This window comes from Onychomys torridus, chromosome 13, assembly GCF_903995425.1.
Source record: "Onychomys torridus chromosome 13, mOncTor1.1, whole genome shotgun sequence".
Lineage (NCBI taxonomy): Eukaryota > Metazoa > Chordata > Mammalia > Rodentia > Cricetidae > Onychomys > Onychomys torridus.
Genome location: NC_050455.1, coordinates 13,387,926 through 13,408,647, shown reverse-complemented (window position 1 = coordinate 13,408,647; position 20,722 = coordinate 13,387,926). Strand labels below are relative to the sequence as shown.

At 41.1% G+C, this 20,722-nt stretch overlaps 1 protein-coding gene across 24 annotated transcripts in view; it reads right to left on the bottom strand.

Moving 5' to 3' along the window:
• The window catches only part of Dtna (dystrobrevin alpha), a 363,615-nt gene that overhangs the window by 161,571 nt on the left and 181,322 nt on the right, over positions 1-20,722 (bottom strand). For 3 of the 24 annotated variants that reach the window (XM_036204663.1, XM_036204661.1, XM_036204662.1), the window contains exon 1: positions 9,418-9,637. The exons of 18 other annotated variants lie outside the window; for them this stretch is intronic. The gene's annotated coding sequence lies outside the window, so the exon portion shown is untranslated. Of the gene's footprint in view, positions 1-9,417; positions 9,638-20,722 lie in introns of those variants that run through there. 3 more of the 24 variants (XM_036204654.1, XM_036204670.1, XM_036204672.1) reach the window with 1 other exon arrangement.

The window sequence follows — 20,722 nt, the reverse complement described above, 5'->3', positions numbered from 1 at the left end:
TGAAAGGGATACATGTTGAAATTTAAAACTTTATTTACATGAAGCATAAGAGAAAATAACTGAAGCATGCCACACTGGCTGAAAACCTTCTGAATTCAGCTAAACTGGAACAACTCGTTACTGACGGTCATGTGCTCTTTTTTTTTTCTCTCCTGCTCAGATTTTAATAACTGGTTCTCATGGAGAATTAGCAGAGGTAGGAGTATTTCTGAACTCCCTGGGAGGCAAAAAAAGACGTCTAAGTTCAAGGGCAGCATTGGGTAAAAACAGGAGTAAAGAATTCACAGGGTGTGTGATACAAAGGTAATAAACGTACATCTAGGAAGATAATAAGTATTTCATAGGCAAGATATGATTGCATGTTGTCTGCTTATTACATGTATGTGGGTAACAGAGTGGTTTGGGGCAGTAAAATGTCTTTTTATTAGTTTAGTGTAAGTTTCACATGTCGTCCCATTACCTGGTTTTGCCCTTTTGATTTTAAGTTCACCCATCTAGAATTTCCCATTCTTCCAAATTCCTGTCCCATATCAGGAATTGTTATTGATGACTAGTCTTTTCTATCCCCAAATAATCAAACTTTCCAGCAAATATGTAACTGTGGAAGGGTACAGAGCACCAATGGTCAGGCAGTTGACACTTTTAAAATACCTGTGTGTACACAGAGTAGCTTGGAAATGTCTTTGAAAAGAAGATTTAATTTGAATAATATTCTGAAAAGATAAAAGTGCTGTTTATTGGTAACGTGTGTGTGTGTGTGTGTGTGTGTGTGTGTGTGTGTAATGTACATATACATCTGTCCATGTGTGGTGTGTATATGATCACACATGTCTGTGTGTGCATGAAGTCAGAGGTACGTACGTTCTACTTTTGATTTGAGATGATCTCTCACTGGCCTGGAAATTCACAAAGGAGGCCAGCCTCTCTGGCTAGCAAACTCAAAGTTTTGCCTGTCTCCAGCCCATCTCACCAGCACTGAGTTTTCAAGCATGCCATCATGTTTGGTTTTTACGTAGACTCTAGTGATTGAATTCAGGTTCTCAGGTTTGCAAGGCAAGTGCTTTACCAAAGAAGAGTCGTTGCTCTAGCCGAGTAATTGCAAGTTCTAGCAGGAAACAGCTAGGTGAGAAGGCCCTGAGTAGTAAATCAGTTCATTAGAACCTATGCTTCATTACCTAAACTGGTGAGATCACGGAGCTTGCTTTCCTTTATGGTTTTGTTTGTTTTTGAGTCAGGGTCTCACTGTATAGCTCTGGCTGGGTTTGAACTCACTCTGTAGACCAGGCTGGCCTTGAACTCACAGATAATCTGCCTGCCTCTGCCTCCTGAGTGCTGGGATTAAAGGAGTGTGCCACCATGCCTGGCTGTTCTCCTTCCTTTTTAAAAAGGAAACAGATAAAAGCAATTAGTACAGGCAGAGAGAGAGAGAATGAGTCTTCCCCAGGGTGAGTCCCCTGCTTGGTTGTCCAGCATCCAGTGGTCAGCAAGAGAAACATGTACGTTCAGGCAACACTGAATGGACTCAGGTTGTATTTATATGTTTATTTGAATTGAAGTATATGTGATAACAATGGTTAAAAAAAGGAAGCCATGAATTTGGGGGGGGGGCGGTGTTGGGAATGGGAGTGACAAGAGGGAGGAGAGTGACAGAGGAGGGGATGGCACAATTTTATTTTAAATGAATAAGAAAACAAGTAAATGAATAAATAAGTTTAAAAAGGAAGTGGTGGTGCTTTCTACTCCAGGAGATTTAACTCTAATGTAATAAAAATACTTTATGAACTGTGAATCAGCACAGAAATGTTAGCTATCACTGTTGCTAAAAGTCTGCTGCATCTCTAACCACAAAAACTACATAAAATACTTGTGTCAGGAGCAGGGGTGGTGGCTGTGAGTGGAAAGTGTTTGTCTTGCAAGCATGAGGGCTTGAGTTCAATACCTGGAACCATGTAAAAAGCTGTGCATGGCAGTGCCTGCTCACGGTCTGTGACCTGGGGCAGGCAGATCCTTGGGCTCAACGGCTTACCCTAGCTTAATTGACTCAGGTCTCAGAGAGGCTCTACATCAAACCAAACCAATCCAATCCAAACCAAACCAAACCAGAAAGCAGATAGTGTATTCTGGCTTTTGTCTCTCTGCAATAAAACATTCTGATCAAGCTGGGTGGTGGTGGCCCATGCCTTTCATCCCAGCACTCGGGAGCCAGAGGCAGGCGGATCTCTGTGAGTTCGAGGCCAGCCTGGTCTCCAAAGCGAGTTCCAGGAAAGGACAAAAAACCAAACCAAAACATAACCCCCCAAAACAAACAAACAAACAAACAAAAAACCAAAAGAAAGCAAAAAAACAAATAAACAACAACAAAACCATTCTGATCAAAAGCAACTTAAGGGAGCAAAGGGTTTATTTGGCTTAAGTTTTGGCCACAGTCCATCTCTGAGGGAAGCCAGGGAAGGAACTCAAGCAAGAATCTTAGGCAGAAACTATGGAGGAACACTGCTGGCTTGCTCTGTGTTCATGCTTAGCCAGGACCATATATATAGGAAATAGCATTGCTCACACTGGGCTGGATCTTCCTACATGAATTAATAATGAAGACAATCCCTTACAGACATGCCCACAGGCCATCCTGATGAAGACAATGATTCATAGATATTCTTTTCTTTTTCCCCAGGTGATGATTCTAGACTGTGTCAAGTTGACAGTTAATATTAATTAGGACATAATACCAGAGGACCAATACCCAAGGCTGACCTCTGGCCTCCATATTCACACACACATACAAGTACATATGTGTGTGCACACATACAAACAGATTTGTAGAGATACTTTCAGAGGTCTGTAAACTACAAATTTCCTAATAGCTAAGGCAAAATAATATAGAGTAGCCACTTGGTCACAGAGAAACATCCACTGAGATGCTCGATGAGGAAGACAGGCTTCTAGAGATGATCTCTACTCCTGTACCCCTAGAGAGTCAGGGGTGAGAGGACAGATGACTCTTAAATCCCTCCTGGGGCAGTTGGCTAGCACATTTGTTGGGTGTTGACATCATTGGTCAACACATTGAATTCTCAAGCCATGCATAAAGGCAGAGGAGTCATAGACAGGGTGTCAAGGCAACTTCTAGTTGCTCAGACTTAGGCCTCCCCTTACTCTCTATTCTGTAGTCTTCTGTACACCTCCAGAACCCCTACATTCCTGCTCTCCCAAGCCACAGTGTCCTCAAATCTCCTCTGCCTCCATATGTGGCTTATTCATCACTCCCAGCCCACAGCAGCAGCACCCTCCCTGGAAACCCAGGACAACAGAGGCGTTGTTCCTGCCTTGCTTGGTGTCTGTATGTTTCCCTATCTTCAGTTCTGCATCTGTCAGCATGCACATTTCAGTCAGAATTCAAGCCAGAGAACTGTCCATGGAATTCCTCTAGTACAGACGCCAATAATCTACCCACACCCAGCAATCCGCAGCATCAGGAAAGGGACCAGGGTCCAAGTTTGTACTTGGGTCTGATTGAGTTCTACCTGGAATCACCAACTTGACCTGACGGCCACTACCTAGCCATTCAGGATTAGGTTTTGTCCAGCCTCTGACTTGGTATTCCAACTTCTCAATTGCTCCCGTAGGTTACAAAAATGTCAGAGCATTTAGTTCCTAGCAAGATGACAATGAACAAAGTGATGTATTATTCAAATCCCAAGCATGGGAGGGATTTCATTTTCTCTCATCCCATGAGCAACAGACATTCCCCGTCAGAAGGTCAGAGCCTGCAGGTGTCTTTGTAGGTTATTTCAATGAAGCACATTCTTTGAGGTAGAGACCTAACTATGTCTGTCAAACTGATTGACAGAATTTCAATAGAAAGGAGTTCCTTCAACTTGTAAGAACATTCCCATGAAGCAAACAAAACAAAACTACTATTTGTCAAAATAAAAAAAAAATATTTTAATGTCAGAAAAAACTTCATAAAAAACTCATCTTATTTATATGACATCCACAGATGTGTGATGTGCTACACAGTTGAAGGATGTAGAGGATGCAGTGGTAATTCCTTCTAACAGGATGACTATGGCTATTCTTGTTAGAAAAGCTTGTATACAATAAGACACACTCAATTTCCTTGCCCATAATGATCTTGTTCAAATGCCATATGCAGTAACTGACAGTTTCTAAAGGGGCTTAAAAAGCCAAGTCAGATATTTCCTATCTGGTTGTAATACAGACAACTGATAAAAACTTTACTCAGATCTGCCCTTTACAAAGTCAGCTGAACTCCTAACTATTCTTGCCTTTGTTTTGGATGGTGACATTGACAAGGTGATTCATTTCTGCCCCTCCAGTATGACCTCCTTCTGGTCCACTGTCTACATTGCTGCTGTCTGAAACTCACCAAGTGAACCCAGATTCAGAGTATTTGGGGTAAATTAGTTTAAACTTGATAGAAGATCAGGTGGGTGGAGACTCAGCATGGCTGACAGAGCTGACTCTGCTCTGACATCCCAGGCCTGCAATTACTGGTACTCACCTCATTAAGAAATTGGCACCATGTTGACTTCCTAGGTTGTGGTAAGAATTAAGTGGTGCATGATGAATGCCTGATGTCAAGTTGCCAGTGTATGGTTATTGGGGCAATGATAATAATGGGGTTATTGGTGGTGGTGGTGGTACTTGTGACCATTTGTTTAAATTGTGGCTATTTTAAAAAATAATTGACAAGTTTCTTTTATCTACTGGTTTTTTAGACCTCATCATGAAACTCTCCCCTCTCCTTCTCTTCCCCGTCTCCCTTCCTCTCCTCCTTTCTTATCCTTTCTAGTTCCTTCTTCCTTCTCCACTGCCTCACTTCCCTTTGTTCTTGTTGTTTGTTTTGTTTTTGTTTTCTTGAGACAAAGTCTTGCTAAGTAGTCAGGTTTGGGCGAAAGCCGACAGTCTCTCTGCCTCAGCTCATTGAGCGCTGGGGTTGCAGACCCGTAGCACAGCACTCGGGTAACAGCCATCCTTTTTCATGTATGTTCTGAATGCTACTTCTAGATGGCCATTGGTCTTTTAGTTTCCTTAAAACATTTCCCAGAAGTAATCCCGTCTCACAGCATCATTCTTCTAATGTTTCTGCCTTTGAGGGCGTGCTCTTCGAGCTCAAGTCCTATATTTTCTCTGTTGCTTTCATGTGGATCCTCACTGAATCCTGGAATGGATAATCCATCTAGCATGGCCTCTCCTGTGTGAAACAGGCACAGAGGTGAGCAGCTTTATTTTCCTGAGTATAATCTTTCCTCAAATAATCCAGAATCAAGAGGTTTCAGACAAAAATACTGTTTAAAGCTAAAAGTTTTAAATGCAAAAATTATTAAAAGGGTATAGATTGTGGACATTTCACAGACTTTTTTACTAGAGTCAATAAGTGTAATATGGTTGAAATTATCATGCAAAGGAAACCAGGTGAATGCTCCTTACACACTATAACAAGTGACGATTTCCTAGAATGAGTTTATTCTTTTCTTAACAGATACTGATTGTACAATTCCTGATAAGCTTAATAATTTTTTTATGAAAGCCTCTAGTGTTTACCTAACAAAGCCAGCATCATCTTATAATACAGTCTTTGAAGAACACAACAAAGCACACCTATTATTAGTGATTTATAAATGCTATTAATAGAATTAATTAAATTTGGAAGTACATTTCTGAGAATCACACAATGCATTAGAAATTTCTATTTTCTTAATAGAAAATATTGCCCTTTCATGAGAGATAAAGACGTATTTTCTAAGTCTATTGCACTCTCCAAATTAGTCACTATATTACCAATGTCATCTTCACCAGCATTATGATCATGGAATCACTACTTTCTTTTTTATTCAGAAAGTTTAAGAACCATTGAAAAAAGCCAGAAGTCCAAATCTTTCATACAAAAAGTACAGTGGTCAGTAATAAAACACATTTTAATGAAATAATATTAAAAATAACCCTTAACTATGGTGCAAGAGCTGATATTGACTATTCATTCATTGGCTTAATCTTTATCTTAAGAATGTTGTCTTGGGGTTCAGAACATATCTTTAACTTTCTAGAAGACTCTATATGAATCTCTCTGATTTGCCACCATGGATCAGCTAAAAACATATCCTTAATATATATTCAAAGGTTTTCAGATAGTTAGCTATTTGAGCATCTATGAAGTACCAGAAACTAGAGACAAAATGTTAAAAAGCACTGCCAACCATTAACATGAAGATGATGCCCAACTTAGACATAGGGTGGTGAAAATATGCATTTAAAGCAGTTTGACAGTATTTCTGAGGGTGGTGAGTACCTCAAGAGTGATTCTGAGTCTTCAGAATGTAGGCACCAAAGTGGCTCTATAGAGGAAGCTTCTTTTTAAACATAGTCTTAAATTTTAGTTTCTATTTGTGTGCGTACACAGGCATGAGTGCCATGACAGGATGGAGGTTGGAGGACAACTTTGTGGTGTTGATTATTCCCTTCAAATTCAAGTAGCCAGGTGTATGTGGCAAGTGCCTGTACCCACTCGGCCACCTGGAAGAAGCTTCTGTCTTCTGACCCCTGTGACAATGGCTGCAGAGACAGATGCTCACATGCAGTCTAGTGTCAGATGACACAATAACCCGACATTTGGACACAGATTGTTTACTGCACACATTTCTTGCTAAATCTTAGCTTATCGCAGGGCTAAGACCATTAGCTGATATACATATGTGTGTGTGTGTATATATATATATGTATATGTATATATATATATATATATACACACACACACACACACATATATATATATACACATACACACATATACACATATGTGTATATGCTACACATATGTATATCATGTATATGTATATAATATATGTGTATATATATCAGCTAATAGGATGAACTGTATATTGAGCCAGGTGGTGGTGGAGCACACCTTTAGTCCCAGCACTTGAGAAGCAGAGGCAAATGGATCCCTGAGTTCACGGTCACCCTAGTTTATAGATAGAGAGTTCCAAGACAGCCAGGGCTACACAGAGAAACCCTGTCTCAAAAACAAACAAACAAACAAACAAAACAAAACAAACAAAACCCAAAACCAAAAAACATAAAAGAAATAAAAAAAGATGAACTGCATAGTACATGTATTTTTAACTTGGAATAGTTTAGGTGAGAGCTTTTTAGTAATTCAACCTTGTCTGTACAACTCTGTGCTTTTCTTTAAGACATACTGTACTGATTAGTTTTTGTCAACTTGACACAAATCTAGACATATCTGGGAAGAGGGAACCTTAATTGAACAAAAAAGCCTCTGTAATATTGACCTGTAGGAAAGTCTGTAGAAAATTTTCTTGTTTAATGACTGATGTAATAGGCCCCCACTCGCTGTGGGTGGTGCCATCCCTGTTGCTAGGAGGCATAGAAAAGCAGGCTGAGTGAGGCAGTGAACAGATTCTTCCATGGCCTGCTTCATTTCCTGCCTCCAGGTTCCTGCCTTGAGTGTCTGCCTGACTTCTGTTCATGCTGGACTACAACTGTTTGCTGAAATAACCCTGTTCTCCAGAAGTTGTTTTACCCAGACATCTTAGCACAGCAATAGGAATCTTAATAAAGACACAGTGAACATTTTCAGTGGTAGTGAGAAGTAAGGAGTGTAGACCGCTGGAACTTTGATCTTTGTCATTCCAGTCACACCCTCTCCCCATGTCCCCCTTCCTTTCCTTTCTTTTCCTTTATCTTCTATTTTTTCTTTCAACAAATACAGATCATTCTATTCCTCCCCCCACCCCCGGAAGCATTCTTTCTTAAACCTAAGATACTGCCAGCTTTGAGAATTTCACATTTTAAAATATTTTATGAGGTATGATTTTTCACTGATTTTGGGGAAACTTCTCATCCTCTAGTAATAACAACCTATGGCTGTGAAAATATTTCATGTCTGGAAGGACATGTTGAGAGAACTGTTGAGTGTTATAAGCAGCAAAGGGAAAAAGAAAAGAACCATTCAGAGAGCACTAATCTTTTGCAACTCACAGTGTGAGCTGTGATTATAATGCTTTTGATATTCGTTATCCTGGAAAACAGTCTACTTTTTTAAAAATCATGGCCAAGCGTGTTCAGAATAGTGATTGTAATTCCGAGGTGAAATTTGGGAGTTAGTTCAGATCCATTAGAACTGTAAACCAAGGAAAAAACAATAAAAACAGTGCATAAAATGACTAACAAAATCCAAATTTCTCTCTTTGAAGAAAGCTTAACTCATGGTTCAACTTGGAATAATGTATCAGTTTTTGTCCTAAATGTCAATCAGTGGCAAATAATTAATTTTACCTTACCAAGAAAGTATTTTTTAAAGATTGCCCATAGTTGATGGTGAATAGACTATGAGAGTTGTAAACTTTACGATTATTTAGTTGGCTCTTGTCTTTGCAAGCTGCTGAGACAACTTTGAACATATGAGAGAAGTTGCACGGTTTGCCCTTGGCTACAAGTTTAAAGAAATCCTACGCTTCTGAAGAACTGAAACATGAAACGTCAGTAAAATAAGTGAACAGGGAACCAGAATAATTATCAATAAGGACGTTTTTCTCTTGTTCAAGGAGGGCTTTCTTGGAGCATCTCAAAGCCTCCCTCTCGATGCACACAGCCAGGGTGACATGTGAGCCAATCAGTAAGTAGGAGACTTCTGTTTCACGCTGGGAGTCGAGGGTGCACCAAAACATATTGCACTGTTTCCATTCAGTTCTTGCAGCTCCTCTGTAAGCAAAACAGTTGGTTTTGCACTCACCCATATTGTATTTACTTCTGTTTTTATTCTCCTAGTTCACATACAGTTGCAATATGTGAACGAAAAGGATGCCGATAAATTGACACACACAGCAAAAACTGGAGGTAAAATGGAACTCTGATACTGGATGGGGCTGGAAGTCGGCATGACGCAAAAGAGAAGAAAAGGCTGTACACAGTGAATTCGCAACCTGCTGGAGAATGTGGCCATCCTGCTTAATTTAGCAGGAGACAAGCAGCTTTGGACCAATGCCTCTGAGGGAAAGCAGAGCCTTTGCAATGAACAAAACAAGGAAACTCTTCACTCAGCCGCACACTGATCTGAAGGCACTAATGACTGCTCTTTCTGGTTCCTTTCTACATGTCTTTCTTATATACACAACACACACACACACACACACACACACACACACACACACACACACACACACACACACACACAGCCACAGAACTTTACAAATGCACAAAGCATTAGAACATGAGACTTCCCAGCTAAAAAACAGGTGAGATCAGAGGTGGAGAACTTGGAAGGGGGACCCGTGTGGGGGTGGGGTGGGAGTAAAAGTCAACAATGAAATTCCAACCAGCAAGTTATGCTACCGCCTCAGAGGGAAACGATCCGCAGCTCCGATTGTACCTTACCTGGTTTTGTTGTTTAACGCACCAACATGCCCCTAATTCTTCTGCAAAAGTGCTACATCTGCTGAACGCTACGATCCCGGACCTTACACACTTCACAGAAGAAACTCCAAAGTAACCTTTAACTTCAATAAAAAGCTGTGTTCATTCTCCCCTTGTCCTCCACACAGCAATCTAATACACCTCATCATGTGGTCTGTTGCCATGGCAGCAATGAATCCAGCTGCTGAGATACAAAAGACTCACAAAAAGTTGTTTTTCCCCCTCCGCCCACCCCGACAGAGTCAGATTCTTCTCCCCCTGTATGACAAGCCTAATTTGAATATTTCTCTCTTGCTGACTCAACTCCATGAACTAAGAAAAAGAGAGATGGAAACGAATAACGGGTATAAAAATACAAGGTTTCCCAAAGCATGTCAATGAATGAAATAACTATATTCATTTTTAAAATTGCCACTAAAGTCTCCAAATACTAAGCCTGACCCCTTATTTCAGCCTACTAGATATTTTTAAACACCAGTTAATAACACAGTAGGAAATATTCCCACAGACCCTTTCATAACATTAAAAATAAATCCATTTATTCGGTAAACAGGCTGAAAATGTACACCAGTACAGAGAATGCTAGTTTCAAAGCATATTTTTTTTTCCTAATGCAAAGTTTGATACCAGCCTAGATGTGAGAGGAAAATCCTGTTTCCTTCCTATCAGTTTCTATTTCAATGGATGTACGGTGGCACAGCTTGGGGGCCAGAATGAACCAAACAAAGCCTGGGTGCTCTACAGTACTAGTGAGGTCATAGAGTTGGGGCAACAGCAATTCTAAGCACCCCTGCTGACGCCCAAACCACTGTCCACTAGGGCACAGTGAAGGGGTTACCCTCGGTGGACACCTTGCCCTTTAAGGGAAGTTGATGGAGATCCTCAAGTCAGGGTCAGTTTTGTTCTCCCCGCCCCCTCCTCTGCCACCTCCAGTTGAAGCTGTCTCCTGGGGCTGTGACTTCATCCCTCTGGGGTTTCCTTGGTGCTTTACCGCCTTACTGAATCTCTCAGTGTCACTTGCATTTCATTCTATTTGGTCCGCATACCTGTCTCCCTCACTGCATGTGGGCTTCTCTCCATGCCTACCAGCCATCGAAGCACATGGCCCAAGGCAGGGAGGGTGGCCAGTGTGTTTTACTTCTCAGTGCCTTGGACGAAACAGCTCTCCAGGACTTTGTGTCCAGCATCTCTGCTCTAGATCCTCAAGGGCTTTGCAGGCTTGTCCTTGACAGTCCCCTTAGAGGCTTCGGGAGGTGTGCTAAGGAGAGATATTGGGTCCAGCTGATGTGGGCTAGACATCACACACACACACACACACACACACACACACACACACAGAGAGAGAGAGAGAGAGAGAGAGAGAGAGAGAGAGAGAGAGAGAGGCAGACAGACAGACAGAGAGAGATACACACAGAGAGACAGACAGACAGACAGAGTCAGAGACACAGAGAAAGAGAGAGAGAGGGAGAGAGAAAGAAAACATGAACATGAAACTGGGTGGGGATGAAGAGATGTCTGGAAGGATTTGGGAAGGGCAAAGAATATGATAAAAATATTTTGTGACAATCTCTTTAAAAGCCAATAAAAAATCTGTCTCTTGCTCATTCCATGTTTGTGGTCATGGACACCTCACGGGACCTCTTCAAACCTCAGTTTACTCCTCTGCAGTGTTCTGCACTTATTTACAGGGAAGTGCTAAACACAAAGCTGAAAACACAGTAAGTCCTCAAGGCTAGTACTATTTAGGATGTTTATGAATTTATGAGTTTATGTTCTTGAACAAGAGAAACAATGAGGCAGCTGAGCAGACAGGACTTTCCCTTGCTGATAAAGCAGCCATTTGCAACCCAAATGCACAGTACCACTCACACACTTTACAATATGGGCTTGGGGTGCAACACTGTGAATATAATGAACAATTTTAGGTAAATAGTGAGGGCAGCATGCTCCTACCCACTGCCTGTCAAACAGGAGCAACTGAGCAGTGGGAGGTCAGAAATGGACTGGGCAAAGAGGGTCCATTTTGGAAGCTGATATTTTTCAAACTACAATGATGAAAAAAAACATTTAAAACAAAGATTATTGCAATCTGTATACTGGATTCTTTATAACTGGTCATGTTGGGCTGGCAATATGGCTTAGTGGGTGAAGGAGCTTGCCACTAAGGTTAACAACCTGAGTTCAACCCCTTGGAAGCCACATGATGCAAGGAGAGAACAGGTTCTTGCAAGATGTCCTCTGACCTCCAAACGTCGCTTTGGTGCATGTCTCCCGCCCCATACAATAAACAAATAAACACTAAAAATCATTGTTGTGGCCATGCCATTTACTTGGTGACAGCTTTGCAAATTCAGTGGAACATAAGGGATATTCACTCTAAAAGATGTCAAAACAGAAACTATACATGCTGTCTGCATTTTAAACAAGCTAGACTAGCAGTCACCTTCACAAGTTCCTCTTGAGCTGTAACAAGTACTGTGAACTGCTCTCCAGCAAGACTCTTGGCTACATTTCTCTGCCATCCTCGAACTCAGGAAATTATTGGGCAGCAAATCCAGATGCATAGAAAAACTAGTGCGAAAATCATTTGGAAAAGGATTGAAAATGAGTGTTAAAAGAGTCAGAGAACAGAGGGGAAATAATAGAACAAAAACAAATCCACAACTTCACACTGCAGGAAAGCTTCCAGAAAGAAGAAAATGTTGTGCCTTGTAAGAGTCCTCTTTCATTAAAACTGAAGAAAGGGAAGAAAAGCCCCACAACATGTCAGTTGAGATGATCAAAATAGGTTGGCTCTAATACAACCCTGAACACTCCCCCAGAAGACACAGTGCTTTGAAATGTGTGGGACAACACGTGAGGAGGCAAGGGCAGCCACCGTGGGAGTCAGCATCATCTAATCCTCTTCAGAGTCCTGGCTGGAGGAGAGGCTAATAGAACTACACTCTGAATAATTCATCACATTTCCCATGTGCTCAGGCTGAAAAGGGGCCCTTTCCGGGCCTGTGTCCCTCTTTTCCAGGAGTCTTTACCTGGTGTTTTCTTCTATACATAGCTTGTGGGTGTCTCACTGTTCTTCATTTTGTAGACCTAAAGGTTCATCATTTACCTAGTCCATAAGCACTGAACCCAGAACATTTAATCGGCTGCATAATCTTCCTCAAATGTGAGAGCATCTTGCTTAGTTCTCCTTCTTTAAACAGTAGGAAATATGATGTCAGTGTACTTGGCTTACACCTTGTTTCAAATCTCTTCCCATGCATGTTAAGATTAATTTACCTCTCCGTGGGAACAGGACTTGTAAGATAACTTATTGATGCCGGTATGGCTCAATTAATTGCTCATGAAGAATCTAATCACTTGGCCAGACACTATGTTTGGTGACATGGATGATGATTAGGAAAGGACCCCCAGGAAGTCTTTTCATCAAGCTCTGGTTCCACAGAGGTAGGAGAAAGCCTAGGAGGTCACATGCTTCACTACTCCTCCTAGGAGGGGAGGGTTGCAATTTCTCATGCATCTAAGGTAAAAACCCTGCCTCTGGGGGTCACATGTTTGAACTAAGCTGTGCAGTCACAAAACCACTGACTGTTGAAGCTACTAAGACTAAGGCAAGACAAAACAGTTTGAATCCCTGAAAATGCCATTTTTTTTTCAGGTCACATTCTAAAACTGCCCTTTCCTTTTGAATGCCACAAAGTCCTTTATTGTTAGTGTACTGGTTTATATTAAGTGAGAAAACTTCTTAACTATAATGCAAGAAGATTGCAATCTACTGAACAGTTTTTGCAAGCACATAGTTTCTTGGGCCTCATTGAGCAGCTGACCTAAAGTATTCTTTGGATATTAAGATCTATTATTCATGACGTGTTTAAATGAAAGACTGGGGCTGACTGTCTCAATTTATATGAATAGTACTTCATGTGATTTAAAAATATACTATTTTCTTTTGAGTTTTATTAATAGGTATATAAAAAAAGTTTTTTTCTCCACTTATGGACATATCACAGAAACACCTATTCTTGAATAAGACTGTGAACTTGATGGCTTTGAATCCTATAGAAAGCCTGCATGGGCTCTGAACCAATTTATTGTACTTATTTATGGGAACTGACCTCCAAACTTCTGATTCTATAGATACTTCTGGGTGCACCCAGAAGTGGAAATAACACACTCAGCCTTTAAACTCAGTCATGAAAAGTGCTTTTTATCCATTTTCTCACTGAGGAGAGCAGTATGTGAAAAAAACCAAAAGAAAAATTGTGAAATAACATTAAGAACACTCATTTATCAGATGTAACCAATATTGCCATTCTTTGTTTTTCCTGTGCATGTGGGTAGTTCTTTAGGTGTTACCTGGGATAATCTATGAATTCTAGATCAGGACTAGGCAGTTATTTGAAAGTGACTGCATTTTGTTGTTTGTTGGTTTTTCGCTTGGGGCTAATCCACATCGAGAGAGATTGCATTAGTTTCCTTGTTCCTTGCTCTAACCACACACTGGACGAGAAGCAGCTCAAGGGAGCAAAGGCTAATTCTGGCTCCTGGATCCACCAGGGTCCATCACGGATCCCTAGAGATCTCTGTGTCCATCTTCTTCATCACTGGGATGACAAATGTGGGCTATCATTACCACATCTTCTTTGTGGGATTGTTTTGTTTTCCTCAACGTGGTTATGGGAATGAAACTCAAGTCTTCACATGTTAAGGTGAGCACTTTACTGACTGAGCAATTTGAAACCTTCTTGGAAGAATTCTTTCTCTTATTCTGATTGTACAGTGCTACAGATCACTGCTTCATGGTTGCCTCTGTGTGGCTTATGCTGAATGAGAAGCCCTCGTCTAATTCAATGAGTATTAATTAAATGCATCCTGAAAGTACTTTCTGTACTAGATACAAAGAAACATGAATGGTCCTAAGACCTAGATGTTGAAGTAAGAGTACAGATTAGGCTTTAGATACTGTGGTAGTTTGAATGTAATTGGCCCCCCACATAATCTCAAAAGGCCCTCCAAAATCTTAAAAAGTTGTGGCTTTGTTGGAGTGGGTATGGCCTTGATAGATGAAGTGTGTCACGTTGGGGGCGGGCTTTGAGGTTTCCTATGTTCAGGATACCTCCCAGTGTCTTGGTTGACTTCCTGCTGCCTAGAAGCCAAGATATAGCCAGCATCATGTCTGCCTGCATGCTGACGTGCTCCCTGACATGATGATAATGGACTGAACCTCGGAAACTATAAGAGAGACCCCCTCAATTAGCTGTTTCCTCATAAGAGTTGCCGTGGTCATGATGTCTTTTCACTGCCAGAGAAACCCGAAAACAGCTATCAATACATAAGAAAGAATATAGTTAATAGATTAGAGAATGGCTAGATAATTTAATTATGTCAAACTGGGCAGAATGTTTAGACAGGAAACCACACATATAGTTCCTCCACTAGACTTGGAATGCAGCCTCATAGAGTCCGCTGCTCTCGGGAGGAGGATGCTATTGGTCCCTCACAGCATCATTGGTTCCCAATATTGTGTTGAGGAATGGCAGAAGCTACTAAGCTTCTTCTTTCCATAACAATGCTATTAAATGGCAAGTCACTTATTGGTCAGTGGGCAGGAGGTATGGACTCTGTTTGTTAATCAAGAACTATGTGTGCCTGTACCTGACATTGGAGGAGACCGGAAAGCCAATGCAAGGTTGTGGACTCAGCAAAAATTAATTGTTGATGACAACTATGATAAAAATAAGATTTCAGAAAATGAGGCAAGTGAGAAAGAAGAGGTCAATATTATAGGATAATAAATTATTATGAAAAAATAGAGATTAACCAAAACAATATGGTGGTTTATAGGGAAAGCAAAAAAAAAAAAACAAACATATATGCTTACACATAGCAAAATTACCCAAGAAAACTAGAAAAGAGTTCTGAAAGAAATGTACACGATAGAGAAAATTGTGCGAATTGAAACTACTGATGAACTAATAAGTGAAAATTTGCTTAATACACCTAAAAGAATTCTATTATTAGAATGACTGTAAAGGTCCCTTTTCTGTGAGTTAAATGCTTTGTATAATTTGACCTGTATTCTGAATATGGGGCACTTTAAACCCTTCTGGGTATCCATGGCAACCATCAGAAGCCACAGTCATCTGATAGTGCAGAGGCAGGTTCCTGATGCTGAAGTGTTCATTGGGGTCAACTGGGAGACAGGACGCTTGCTCCACAGGTCAGCTTGGCCAAGTCCTCAGGAGGCTGGTGTTTTCTTTTTAGAACCTCACAGTGACATGTTCAGTGGGGAAACTGGAGAAGGTAGAGAGATGAACGAACAATAAACAGGAAGGGAACTGGAATAGGAGCCTGTCAGGGAGGGACTTCAGCTCCTGAAAGGTTACCAAAGAGTAAACAATGGTGAACAGGTGTTTGTCATTTCTTATTGAAGCTGACACAACCTACTTTGGCCAGGTTGGATACCGGGAAGTGCATCCAGATGTAACGTTAGAACTCTGGCTTATAAATATGCAGGTGGAAAGACACTGATGTACTACATGAAAAGGTTTCAAAGGATACTGGTCAGTTGTTTTTGCCATACATATCACGGAATTCTCCATTTTAGCGAAGGAAAAATCCTCTGTGTTCCATGCTGTGTTTCGCTTGCCTACCTGTAGTGTTATATTCACAATGATAATATCCAAAAGCCTGAACACAGATATTGTTTGCTTTGTTGGTTTCAAGCTTTTTGATATCACCTTTGTGTGTATATTATATAGGTATATTATGTGTATGTGTGTGTGTAAGTGCACACATGTTTGGAGGTACACCTGTGTGTATTGTGTATGTAAGTGTATGCATACGTATCTCTTGAGGCCAGAGGACAACTTCAGATGTTTCCAGATGCTGACCATTGTTAATTTGTGAGGCAGGGTCTCTTACCAGCACAGAATTAACAAAGTGAGGTAAAAATATCTAGTCAGTGAGTTCGAGGGATATTTATCTCCATCTCCTAAGTACTAGGATCCCAAACTTATACCACCATATCTGCCTTTATTACAAATATGGAATCTAGGGTTTGAGCCAGGTCTTTGTGTCTGCAAGGCCAGCCCTTCACTGATCGAGCTCTCTCCCAATCTAGTAGCAATTTCTAAACACTGCAGGCCAATTAGAAAATAAAATTGTTAAAAATATTTTTAATAATTTATAACCCCACTAACCAGAGTTAACATTAGAAATTAATTTGCTATTATCTGTCCTTACATAAACACATAGCTTGATTGTAAAAAGGATGGTTAATTGTGAAATCAAATAATTTCTCACCGTCTAAGGAAGGTACAACTTGTTATTTTTGAGTAAATGTTACTTTCTCTCCCTCCCTCCTTTCTTTCTTCCTATCTTCCCTCCCTCCCCCTTTTCTTCCCCTCTTCTCTCTCCACAGTACACTTGAATGGGCTGTTAGTTGGACTCCTGTGGGAAGAGAATGAAGCCATTCTCTGTAAAAGACTGTAAAGATGTGCTTATTATGGTTTTCACATTGAAAGGAGGAAAGGATTAATGAGTCGGTCTCGGGAGGAGAGAGTGTGTACTGATGTTCTGGTTCTGGGAGTAAGATAGAGAACAAGGAAAGCCCGCCTGACTGGAGACTTGGCTTTAAAATACATGCCCTGGGAGCAAATGGAGAAATCAGGAGCCCTCCTGAAGGGCATGGTTTGTATTTTAGGATAATCATGCAGATGGCTGATTTCAGACATTTGGACTTGTAAGACCTCTCTAACACCGACAAGATTTTAGAAATGCTTTGAGATCTGGTGGCCCAAGGTTCCTGGTTGATAATTAAGCCAATGTTATGCTTAGAGTGAGGTCTGATGAAAGAATGTCCTCTCTAAGTTGGTCTGGTAGAAGCTCGGACCTACATTTGGGGAAATATCATTGAGATGGCACCTATGAAGGTTGCGGAGTGGCCATTTCTTGGGGAGGGGGAGCATATGAAAGGTCCATGGGTAGTGAGAGATCCTGGTGTGATGTAGAAATGCCAGTCCAATGTGGATGGATCACTAAGAGAGGTAGTGGGCCAGGTTTGAACCTGCAAATGTATAGAAACCAGCATTTTGTGGGCTATGCAAGGGATTCTAAAACATTTTCCAAGTGGAGCAAGATGCTTTTGAAGGATTTAAAACATAAGAATGATGTAATCCAGTTTCCAACTTTTAAAAACACCCTGCCTCTGGTAGGGAGAACAGATAGGAGTCTAGGAAGAGTGGAAAATACGAAGGCAGTTTGGAGGGAAGTGGGCACGTTGGGATAGCGGTGATGGGTGATGGAGGACTTTAGACACTGGACATGGTAGGAAGTGGACACACTGGAATGGAGGTTGACTGATGATGCTGGACTGGAGGCTGTGGTCACAGTGGGATGTACACACACTTAAACGAAGAATAGGAAGGTACTGCTTGACATAAGTGGGAAAACAATGACTAATTACTGTGGAGAGAAGAGGAAGTAATAATAAGAAAGGGGAGGAGCCATGCAGAACTCTAGCATCCTTCAGTAGAAATTCACAATCAGAGGGAAATATTGGGGGTGGAGAGTGGCACTGTTGAGCACAACTTTTGAGTCTTTGTTGAAGATCAGTGTCTTTTTTTTTCAAACTAACCTGAGATTTTCTATTTTGTTGTGATATGTTTTATCACTTGCAAATATAAACTATAGACTAAGACAAGTGGTCCTGTGAGTTATCAACAGGCCTTCCAGAGGAACAGGAACTGCGAGGTTACAATCCACTAGGATACCTCCACAGGCTCACAGCTCCTCAACAACAGAAACCAAAGCTCAGAAGACAACTGACAGGCAGGAAAAGTGTTTCAGAGACCCACTCCTCAGAAGGGTCTGTGACCATATAAAGGGGCTCAGTTAAGCAAATGAATAAAGCCAATTCAGGACCCTGACGAGAAGTTCACTAAACTGGATGAAACAGCCTCTGACTTGGAGGAGAAAATAAAATACATTTCCCGAAGGAAGACTGAGTAAGGGTGCTGAGATCAAAAAGAAGAAACAAATATGAATTCTGGAAATGGAAGTATCAACCAATCAGACACCAAAGCACCACAGAAAGTTTCTGTAGATGACACCAAACTGAAGAATACATTTTAGAATACATTCGACAGGAATGTGGAATGGTGGATACTGGTTGGGGGAGGAAGGAGGCCAGTGTGGAGGGGACAATGGGAAGTGGAAGGGGATTGGATGGGATGGGGAGCCACAACTAATGGTATGAAAATTCCATAATGAAACTTGTTATCTGCAGGCTAAGCTAAAAAAGAAAATGAAAAAACACAAACACATATGGTTATAATGAGAAAGAAATATAGCAGTCAGCCATAGTACCTATGCCTGTAATCCTAGCATTTGATGATGAGCATTTGATGATGAAAGAAGAATTCTGTAAGTTTGAGGCCAACGTGGACTACAGAATGAGACTTTTTTTAAACCAAGAAAAGCATATAAATAATAGATAGACCCATAATGCATATGCTGGTTATGTACTCAATATGCCTTCCCTTGTTTTTCTTTTTGTTTTGTTTTTTTCAAGACAGAGTTTCTCTGTGTAGTTTTGGTACCTGTCCTGGATCTCACTCTGTAGACCAGGCTGGCCTTGAACTCACTGAGATCCACCTGGCTCTGCCTCCCAAGTGCTGGGATGAAAGGTGTGCAGCACCACTGATGCCTGGCATCTCTTGTTTTTCTTGGCTGTCAGAACACAGAGATTTTTCTTCTCTGTCTTCCAGTGTAGATCTTAGGGAAGCATCTGTGTCAATCACCGGTATCCCCTTGACAGTGCTGTGTCAATGGATTGTGAGGGAAAACTGCTGGGGGAGGTAGAGTGAGCAGTGAGATGAATGTGTAGCATTTCACTCTACTGAGTGCGTGCTGAGGACATTTATGAATGAGACGAACACTTGAATTAGGTAAAAACGAGTTTGGTTTTTTTTTTGGCCAATGTTGACTTTTCTCATCTAATCCCTTGGAACCTGAACAGAATAAAAGCCTGAACAAAAGCAAATAGACCTCTGCCTGACTTTTGGCTTATAAGTGGGGACATCTGTCTCCACCTCCCTTTGAACATAGATTTAACTCACACTACAAGCTCTCCTGTTTTCTCAGTCTCTTCAGTTACAAATTTGGAGATATCTTTGTTTCCATAATTGTGTGAGCCATTCTTATTAATGTATCTTTCTTTATGTGTGTGTTTGTACAACTGTACACATGTGTATATTAGTTCTGTTTCTTGTAGAACCTTGAATAACATACAAGCAATGTCCCTAGAAAAGTCATGTCCAGAGCCTGAGAGACATCTCAGTGATTAAGAGTGTTTGCTGGTGCAGAGGACCCATGTTTGGTTCCCAGTAACCATGTCAGGTGGTTCACAACTGCCTGTAATTCCAGCTATCTGACATACTCTTCTGGCTCATGGGCACCCACTTGTGCCCACACAAGTGTGCATAAATGAGTACACACACACACACATGAAAAAAATAAAACAAATCTTTAAAAGAATTCTTACCTATGAGAAAACTCAGAACTCATTAAGAATAGTCTTCAAGGAGCAGAAAGGATCATAGTGAGGGTGTGAAGACATAGACATGCAGAGGTCAGAAAGCCATGTGAATATGTAGGCCTAGCCCTGAATGATGCAGGCCTAGAGAAGGCCTGGGAATGTCAGAACATTGGAAGAACCAGACAGACTCTTGCCCAAAACTTTCAGAGGGAGACTCACCCAGCTAACACCTTGATTTCAGGCTCCAGACTGTGGAAAAATAAATTTTTGTTGATTAATCTCACCAAATGTGCAGCAACTTGTTTCAGAAAACTCAAAGAGGGTTTATGAGAAACATTTCTTCACTCAAAAGTCCCGCAGGAAGAAATGAAGCTGTTGACATGTTGGAAGAATGGTGAATAACTATGTAACACTGGGGCACAGGCTAAGCCCAATAGAAGTCTGCAGAGAGCTAGTGCTCAGCATGAGTGTTGAAAGGTGAATGCTAGACCAAGTGAAGCAGGTCAAGGGAACTATGACTCAATAAGGTCATTCTCTGAAAATACCTCTTTTGCCATCTTTTCCCTAGGTGTCAATGAGGCTGAGGTGGGTAGCCTTTTCTTATGTTTTGGCAAATGTTGTCTAAAGTGAGTTGTCTGCCTTCCTGATTTGTGATGACAGACACTTCCTGGGTTCTTTGCTTTTGTGACCGGCAATAAGCAGTGGGCTAAACGCCTATGCTAGGAA